Below are 10596 nucleotides of genomic sequence, written 5' to 3' on the forward strand. Positions count from 1 at the left end.
ACAAAAACAAAACAAAAGCAACAACATTTAGTTCGTCATATCACATTTCAGCCTTGGTGGCTTACTTTCACCATTTCCCACTTTAAATAAGCTTACAAGTAATATAATTGCACCTGCTTGAGGAGGCTATCAAAAGATTTACCTGAAGCTCACCTATATGGTTTATCGAAGCAATATAATTACACGTCACATTCCTATCGAAAATGTGTTTTAATATCAACGAAGGGGTGACATACACAGATGGTGACTCTTTTATTTCTTTCAACCAGCTCTCGTGACTTTTTCCGTACAGTGAAAGGAATTTCGGTAACAGGGTGAAGTTAATTGTATAAGTAGAAGGGATGCGGAGGATGCCATGTACGGCATAAACTCCCAGCTGGTCTTGACGGAGGCCAGTAGGAGGATGTGCGTCGCGGAAAAAGGTTAGATTACGACAGGAGAAGAGAATGATGAATAGTGGAGGGCTTGGTAAGGGTGGCAAGAGTGTCATGATCGATTGATACAACGTGACACCTTGCCAACAAATCTTCCTAATATATATTACTTTTTCCGTGATCACATGTCATCATTTAACTTATATATAAAATAGAATTTTAACTTAGAAAAGTAATTTATCAAAGAATTTGAATTTCTGTAATTTAGAATTCATTTTATGGATATTTTTTATGAAGAATTTAAAATTTTAGAATTTTAAAACATAATTTTAAACAATTAAAAATTTGGAATTTCAATTTCCTTCTAAAATATGAGAAATTGAAATTCTTTTCTTACAGTTTTCTGCAAGAAATACCGTCTGAGCTCTTAAAATATCAATCGAGTGTGAGCATAGAGGAACACATATAACTAGCACACTAATTATATCTTTTCTTTTTTTTTTTCATTTATTTTTTTCATCTCATAATTTTAATTTTTTTATCCAAACATAAAATTTTGAAAATAAAAGAATTTCAATTGAAGTATTTAAAATTTTTAGAATTTTAAATTTTTCAGAATTTTAAATTTTTCCATCCAAACACACATTAAAACAAAAGTTTTAATATAATATGGTTCAACACAATATAAATTTATTAGGGACAAAAACAAAAATTGATTATTTATTAGTAATCTCAAACATATATAAATCTTTCTTGAAAACACAATCCGAAAATATGTTTACATAATTTATGTAAACATAGTTCTGAATTATGTTTTCCGGAAATAACTTATTCTCCATTTTACTTAAGCCGGGCTTATGTTTTCATAATTTCGGATGTGTACTGTAAGAGCGATTTCTCGTTGTATATTTTAGATTTGTTATTCTGGAACTCAAAAAATAGTACTCTGGAATACTTGTATGCTTAAGAAATTGTTGTTCTAGACACCAATAAAGACTCCAAAATACCGTTGAGGCACAAAAATAAATGGAAGACGTGCAAGAAGAAAAAAAATGCAAGGTGGAAGGTTCCAAAATGGGTTAACTTTTACACTCTCACTGTCACTGACTCCATCCGCTCTTTCTTCCCTGCATAAGAGTCGTCAACGGTGGTCTTGAGTAGTGATGTTTGCGTGTAGCTATGGTGTTGGGTGGTTGGATGGAGGTGGGACGCGGTAGTGTGGAGCCGTTGGGTGGAGGAATAATTTTATTTATTTGGGTCATTTTGGAGGTGCAGAAAGTAAAAAATGTGTGCAAGAAGTATTTCCTTGAGTGAAAATGCCACACTACGATCAATTAGGTTTTTGATAGAAATTAGTTAAAAGATATTTTGTGAATAACATGGTTACTAAAAAATTCACTTTAGGCCACATAGGAGTCTTTTAGCCTCTATAATGTACAGGATAAATACTTGTTTTTATATGATTAAAATTTATAATAAATAATTGTTTTTAATATAAAATTATATTACAATTAAAATTGACAATGAATAAATATTTTTGAATTTATATTACTAAAGTTATTGTCACTTTTTAAATATTAAATTTATTTTAAAATAAATATAAAATGATAAATTGAAAGATATAAAGTTATAAACGGTTAAAAATTTTAGTATATGGACAACGACGAAAGGAGGGTGTTTTTTCAAATATTAATAATTAAAAATAAGATTATATCACAATATAAATTATTTATCATAAATTAAGAATATAATTAATATGTTCATAATATTAATATGAATTTTAGTTGATATAATGGATATATTCAGAAGTATTTATTTATTAAAAATTTATTTATATAAAAAATATTTATTTTCTACAGTACACATGTTAAAATAATGGTTAGAAAATATATTTGAAGAATAAAAAATAAAAAATAAACTAATTGCTTAATATATATGGTTAGGATAAGATACATCGTTTAACGAGAAGCATAATAACTCTCAAAATTGTTCTTATTCAGTATAATGCCTAAAATATTTTTATTTTAAAAAAAATCTAAAAATGCTTTTATTCAGGAATAGGAATTTTTTTTACACAAATAATATAAATAAATTAAATATTTAACCGAATAATACAACTCAATTTTTTTACTCCAACCATACAAAACATTACTCATGGTGAGAAATCTGTATCCCAAACTGATTTCTTATCTATTGGTTTTTTTTACGTAATTTAGAAATCGGATCCTGGGACTGATTTCTAAACTAGTTTTTTTTTTTTTAAAAAAAAAAACTCAGTTTAGAAATTGTTTTTTTAAATGAGTTTTTTTTTTTAATTTTTTAGTTTTTTTAAACTTTTTTTATTTCTTTTTGTTTTTTTTTAAATTGTTTTTCCCCTTTTAATTATCTATATGGTGGTATAGAAAAAAAAATCTCACTTGTTGAATGAAATTTTGTATAATTTTCACACTTTTTCTCAATACTATATTTTGTATTTTATTACCTTGGATAATTCAAATAAATTTTTTTATTTTCACTAAATCACTTTTTTATTTATTTTATTACATTGTAACTATTCATGCATAAAAAGTATAATTATTCATAATATATGAAATTTAATTAATTCTCCTTTTCTTTGTTTTATGTTGATCTTTTTATTACTTTTAGTTTCACTTAATTTTAATATCATGGACATATTTAGACACAAAAGATCAATAAAAAATAGAAACAAAAGTTAAAGCGACATGTTCATCAAGTTTCTTTAAGGGAAATAGTGCAAGATTTATAAATTAAAAATGTTAATTTCATTCTTATATTCATTCTATATACAATAATGTGATTAAAGTTATAATATACATATTATAGTAACAAAATATTTTTATATAATTAATTAAATAAAATAAAACACACACACAATCTTTTTATATATAATTAATATAAAATAAATTATGATTTTTATTTTAAACAATAATTAATAATATAAAATAATAGGTGAACTATTATGAACACTTGCACACATTTTGTTAAACACATCCCTTCATATATTTATTTTAAAATATTTTACTAAAATGAAATAAAGTTGATTTAAAGATCGTTTAGTTGAAAATAACAATATTTAATATTCAATTACTTTTATATTTTTAAAATAAAAAAGATTGGACACCACTTTACCCCAACATACATTTCAATTCCTTCGTATTTTCATTTTATTTGATTATTAAAATACATATTTGAAATTTAAAAAAAAACATATGTAACCAACAAGTTAAATTGAACTAAAATATTTAAATTACCAAATATATATAAAATTACCAATAATAGAACAAAATATTTAAATTTGAAACAATACAACAAAATATTTAAATTTGAAACAATACAACAAAATGTTTAAAATACAAAGAATATGAAATAAATTTAACGTTGTTGGCTTGAGCTTACATGGTGCGGGGAATTTTTTTTAAATGACCTAAGATACGACACACGAAACATCGCTTTGGTTAACTCGATTCTCAGATATCCATTTCGGTTTGGATAGGAGAGGAGATAGGATGACCCTTAGAATTGTTTTTCTTGTTTGGGTTAGAGCTTATCATTGGCTCATGACACAGTGGTTAATATGTTTCATTGCACAATTCTCCAGATAATCCTCTGTATACATTGGAGACACTTGCCAATGTATACACAGGATGTATGTAGTTCCTATACTCATGGAGAACATGCTTACAAGCAACAACAACATGAGAACAAGGCATATGCAATTTCTGGAATTTGTCAGAGTCACACCAATAAAATCTCCAGAGGGTGAACCTTTCTTGGATTTATTGTCTCCTGGACCAAGAACCGTATGTCGCATCGATTGAACTCAAGAATAGTGTGAGCCTTTGCCTTTCTCTGTGTGTCTTCAATGGCCTTGTTTAGTACTTGGGTATAAACTTGGTCAATGCAAGTATTGCTATGACTTCTCTCCCTCTTTTTTTGAACAATGTATTACACCTTAGATATGTTGATTTTATTAGCGTATTTATTGCAATATTTCTTGAGTATCAAATTAATCGACTCAGCAAGATTGGTGATCATGTGCCCCCATTGTCGGCCACTATCCCATGCAAGAGTCCAATTTTCTTACGGATTCTCGTTGAGCCAATTAATTGCTCGATGACCATCTGCTTCCTCCCTTAGAATGTTATAGTAGTGATTAAATGTAGGTTCTGTCCTTGCATAGGCTGAGTAGTTATAAACATACAATTTTAATATTGTAAATAATACAAAATTAAATGATATTTAATATGAAGAAAGAGAAGTTTAACACTCACCCATATTGATAATTAATTTTTTGTTGGCATTGTTCTTGAACCTCTTATGTAATTCTGTGCAATGTCTCGAATGCAAAACACATGAAAAAAATTCTCTGTCGTCCACCCACTATCACGTCTTGAGTAGACACTTTTTATTGCCTCGTACCTATCTGAAATCAAACATAGACCATGTTGTTGGGTGACATGCCTTTTTAAATTTTGGAGGAAGAAGAGTCATGCTTCCGTTGTTTCACTCTCGACAATGACAAAAGCTATTGGAAGGATTTTATTGTTGTCATCTTGTGCAGCTGCCACAAGGAGGGTCCCGTTGTACTTACCGTACAACCATGTTTCATCGATCTGAACCATGGACTTGCAATATTGAAACTCATATATACACGATCTAAAAATCCAAAAAAGAAACGAAATTTCATGAAACCCTTTACTGCTTGACCTTTTTATGGTGGCATTGGCAATGTTTCCTTCTCCACAACCATATTAGGAAGAATTTGTTGTATAGCTTGCAAAAATCTCGGTAAATTGTTGAACGATATTTCCCAGTTTCTATAGATGTTTCAATGGCATTTTGCTTTACCAACCATGCTTTGCGGTACGTAGTAGTGTATCCTTCAGTGCTTTTGATGTGTGCTATCAAGACTAACACTGAAGTTGATGGATCATTTTCAATTAAGTTGTGGATGTTATTACTAATGAGCAAATGTGTCAGAATTGCATGAACTTGTGAGATTGGTGGATTTGAACATGTATAGTGTTCACAAAGCTTTCTTATTTCCCACTGCTTACTTGTAAGGATGTATGATGCCCTACACCTCCGAGCACAACTATCATCATCACAAATGATAATTAGCTTTGTTGGGTTCATAGTTGTGTTTGGTAGTTAGCTCCTTTTCTCACATGATACTGCTACAAAGCATGTTGTACTTCTTGTTTTATTAGAGAACACATGTATCCCTTCAAAGAGTGTCTCCACCAGATGTTGGACTTCTTCGTGATCCAAGCTATGGCCGTATATCAGAATCTTGAAAATTAGATTCTTCAAAATTTTGCATGTGTGGTGGTATGTAGTATGGTGGTACGGTTGTTATTGGTGAAATAGACTTAGCTTCTTCCTTATCATCTTCCTCCTGAGGTTAATTGCGTAGAACTTCGTCTCCGTCCTCACTAAAGGGATTAAGTTCTTTGTTGGGTAAGCTAGGCTTTACTATAAACTCAGGCTCATTTAGTTGGGTTGATGAGGTAGGCTCTACTACAGGGATACTCAAGTATGAGTGAGGTTGATCCTCATTAGCATCAAATGTTTATGAGTCAAACAAATTGGTGGAAAATGGTGCGGAAGAAGTTAAGTAAAAGAATATGGGTTTGGTTCAAATAAATTTTGTTGTGGTTGGGTTAAAGCAAAAGTGTCTTGGGTTGCATCGGATGTGTGAGAATAATGGGATTGAGAATAATATTGTGGTTCATGAGGTACTGATTAAGGGTTTGGAGTGGGAAGTGTATGTATCTGGATGTTTGCATACAATTCACAACATTGAAGAGTTTTGTGTTGGCTAATAACAAATTATACCTTTGACGTCTTCATTGTCAACAAGATGCATTGCTTTAAACTTGAGCATTTTGCTCCCCACTACTTGTGGGTATCAAAATGAAATATCACATACTTGGTCCAATGGTTGAAGTTGGAGCCTTTGGTGGATTTTTCTTTTCAAGGCTTCAAGTGTGAGGCCTCACTTTGTTTGAAAGAACATCAGGTGGGGACATTAAAATGTATCCCTTTCATCTATTTTGATTATTTGACCATTGTAGTGCACTAACCAACTGATAGATGAGAAAGACATGTGTAATAGAGAAAGAAATATGATAGAGAGTTTGTGTTTGCAAAGTTGGAAGAAAGTAATAGAGCAAGAAAGTGTTGTATGAATATGTTAAACGAAGGTGAATATGACTTCTATATATAGGGTCAAGGTTAAGGGTTTACGAATTAGGGTTAGGGTTTGAAACATTGAATTCCTTGGGGTAAAACAAAAGTGTCTCTGACCCACATTCATAAAGCAAAAGTGTGTCTAACGCACTGACATAAAGTAAAAGTGTCTCTGAAGCACTGTCGTAAAGTAAAAGTGTCTCTGACTTGGGGTTAGGGTTACAATTATAGGGTTACTATAACTTTAAGATTTCAATCCATGAGGGCAACTTTTGGTACTTAGATTGTTATTTGTATCAACTATTTTGGTTAAAATAATGTTTCATTCCTATATTTTTCATGTCAATGAAGCAATTTTGACAACTTTTAGATCTCGATTCGACCCTTAAACGTCAACATTTCAATCCATACTTAAAATTTGGCATTAAAACACATATGATGGCAACTCATGAATACAATAATGAAAACACACATGATGACTACAAATCATTAAATAATAAAATAAGGATCAAATAAATTGGGAGGGGGGTTTCTTCAAAACTCGATTCAAGGTTGATTGTTTCATCGAGGTATTCATTCAAACCTTTCAAATTCAAAGAGCTTGTAGAAATTAGTGGTGGATGTGCACATGTTTGTGTGGGTGTGTCTGCAGTGGTAATATATAATTGCAAGCATGTGAGCTTAGAGATTTGCTCGAACATAGAAAATATAGTCATTACATCGTCATCATCATGCAACATGCATGCCCTGTACTAGCCATAATCACCAACAAATGATACAAGTTATAAAAAATGTATATCCTTGACCACTTTACCATTTGGTAGACTAATCTTGTTTCCAATAGCTTGTTTCAAGGCATCAAGTGACATTCTGTTGTCAAGTTGAATGATCTTTGGTAAATCACTTGCAAACATTGAACCATGTTTAGTTGTTATGATGACACCATTGTAATACTCAATTGCATTGACTGATAATGAAATCATGGTTTAAGGTTTAGGGCAGTAGTAAAGTTTCTGATTGAAGTGATGGATCAAATACCTCAGTGCAAACCATATTTATAATGTTTAATGGCTTGTAACATACACTTCAAAAAGAATGTCCAATATCCCACCGACAAAATGAATGACCTAAATATCACCAATTGGAGCAACGCACGTTGAACGATCAAGATCCAACTGACAAAATGAATGATCTAGATATCACCAATTTTTGAATGACCAAGATCCCACTGACAAAATCAACTGCCAAGATCCCACTGAATAAATTATGTTACTATTTGATTTTTTCTATAAATACAATGCATGTGTTGTCATCATATACACTAACTCACAATCTCACTTTCTCTCATTCTCATATATCCCTCTTTAACTTCTTCTTGATGTTGGTACCAAAAAGCCTAAACCATGGAATCTACAACTGTTTTCTTCTTTGGAAACAACATTTTCATAGATATGAAGAAGTATGTAATACATTTTGTTTATTTGAATTTTAATTATGTTATGATTTACAAACAATGGTGTTGTTATTATTGTGATTTTTGTAAGTAGCAGACGATGTAATCCAGTCATATGCTCATGCTATGCCTTCTCCAGATCCTAGAATTGAATCTTTGTTGGTTCAAGCTGGATTTTCAGATGTTGCAAAGCTCTGAGAAGATAAAATCAATGATGCTTTAGTGATTTCTTTTGTTGATAGGTGGAGAGTTGAATCACACATGATTCATCTTCTTATTGGTGAATACACAATCACCTTGGAAGATGTTGCTCTTCAACTAGGTTTATCCATTGATGGAAGACCAGTTACTGGCCCAACATATTATGATTGGGAACAAATATGCACAAAATATATAGGTGTTATTCCTTCAAAGAATGCAATAATGGAATCAACACTTAAACTAAAATAGTTAAAAGAAAGCATGTTAACTCTCCCAGTAGAACCCCTCACCACAACAATTAGCAGCCCATTGTAGAACATACATTTTAGGGCTAATTGGTTGGGTGTTGATGCCAGACAAGTCAGGGAAAAAAGTTCACCTGATGTATCTACCTCTGTTAGCATATTTTGATTGGGTTGGCATGTTTAGCACATTTGTACAGAAAAATGTGCAAAGAAATTTATCCCACATCCAAAAAATGGGATGATGTACAATGTTGTTACAATCTTGGGCATGGTATTGCATGCCATTCATTCAACCATGGGTCGAGTGCCAGTCGTCATATCCACTTGCAACTAGTAAACAAAAATTTCTCTCAAATAAAGTCCATTTTTGGTAGTGTATTTGACACTAACATATTACATTTTGCTAGATGAAGTGACATAAGGCTACGATTTTCTGGAATCTCACATGGTGATGTTATAGGCTACAAGTCAAGATTCGACAACATACATAACGAGGAGGTTGAACCATTTGTTTTTATTTATTTATTCCAACTTCAATTACATTATTTTAAAAATTACTAGCATAAGCTAGTTTTTGATTTCCATTGGATGCTTTATAAAGGGTTCGAGTCATTTTTGCCAGAACATGCATAGAAGGATTCCAAAATATGAAGTGCTTATGTCATTTTGATTTGTTTTCTAGTGGTATGACAACAAACTGATAGGGTCATGCTCCAATTTGGACTTTGTCAAGAAATCCACCGAATAATCTTGACAAAGTTCATCATACTGACACGAGAGGACAAAATGACACAAATTGGGCAGAGGAACATCAACAGTGGATTGTAATTTGGAAGGAAAGCCGCAAATATATGTTAATCAGCCAACCAATTCTAGGAAAGATTGAACATATGAGTCACTGTATGAATTGGTACCGAGAAAATTCAAAAATTTTCCTAACACAGTTTGCAACTCATCCAAATTTTGTCGCCACATCTCATTTAGCTCTAGACATGAAAACCAAAAAACATCCTCCACAAAAAAGTCCACTAGTCATTGTCAACGTGCATGATGAAGGACTACACATGAATTCACGCCACAACCTCATCATCATCAAGAAGATTATGGATACAATTTGTAGTTCTTCAGAACTAGTGAAGAAGACTATATGAGCAACCTGATAGGTACAGATCTTTGAACATCAGAATCTTCTTATGCATACATCCAAAGTATGCCCGTACCTTTGTTTGCATCCTTTCACCAAAGTATTGCCAATAGTTATTTAACTAATGACTTTGTCCAGGAAGAGCAACTTGTTGTTCTTGATGAACAACTTCAACCACGAGAACATGGATGAGCACATTGACAATCGACAAGAAACAGACAACCTCTCAGATGTGGTACTGGTGGACATAAACAACATTAATTGTCCTTGTTAATTATATCCTATTATGATGATTGTTAGTTTTCCTTTGTTAATTGAATGAACACTAAACAATGCATTAATTGACTGAGCATTGCATTTTTTTATATCTTCGAGACTATTTGATCCCATGTTGTTTTTCCCCATATTATTTGACCTCACATTGCATGTTTCGAGATGATGTGACTGCACAATACTTTCTACGAGACAATTTGACTAAACATTATTTATTTCAAATTGTGCAAACCAAACACAATTAATTAAAACTCAATTTAAACCATTTATATTGTCATATGATCTCATCCATTGGTATGAGTCACGACAAAATAATAGATCACCTAATATATATAGCAGTGTGTCATACCCTAATTTCGTATAGGAGTACTTGCGGTCGGTCCTTGAACCTTGTTTGCTCCCTTCAAAACCCTCGAAACAAGCATCGTCGCATAATCTGTAAAGTTTCACAACATTCCAGAAGGAAAACGAGCATTTTTGCATAATCAGTGAAGTTTCACAACATTTTAGAAAGAAAACAAGCATTGTAGCGTAATCCGTAAAGTTCCACAACGTTTCGGAAAGAAATCAATAAAAAAAAACACAAAAGGGGGTGTATTTAGTGAAAAAGGGGTGTGCAAATAGCAACCAGACCCACTTGGGCCTTCCTGAGGGTTCCAAAAGAAGGCGGTGCCGTTTGATGGAAGCAACCTT

The sequence above is a fragment of the Glycine soja genome, unplaced genomic scaffold, assembly GCF_004193775.1.
Source record: "Glycine soja cultivar W05 unplaced genomic scaffold, ASM419377v2 tig00104511_1_pilon_84547_1256723, whole genome shotgun sequence".
NCBI classification, from domain to species: Eukaryota; Viridiplantae; Streptophyta; class Magnoliopsida; order Fabales; family Fabaceae; genus Glycine; species Glycine soja.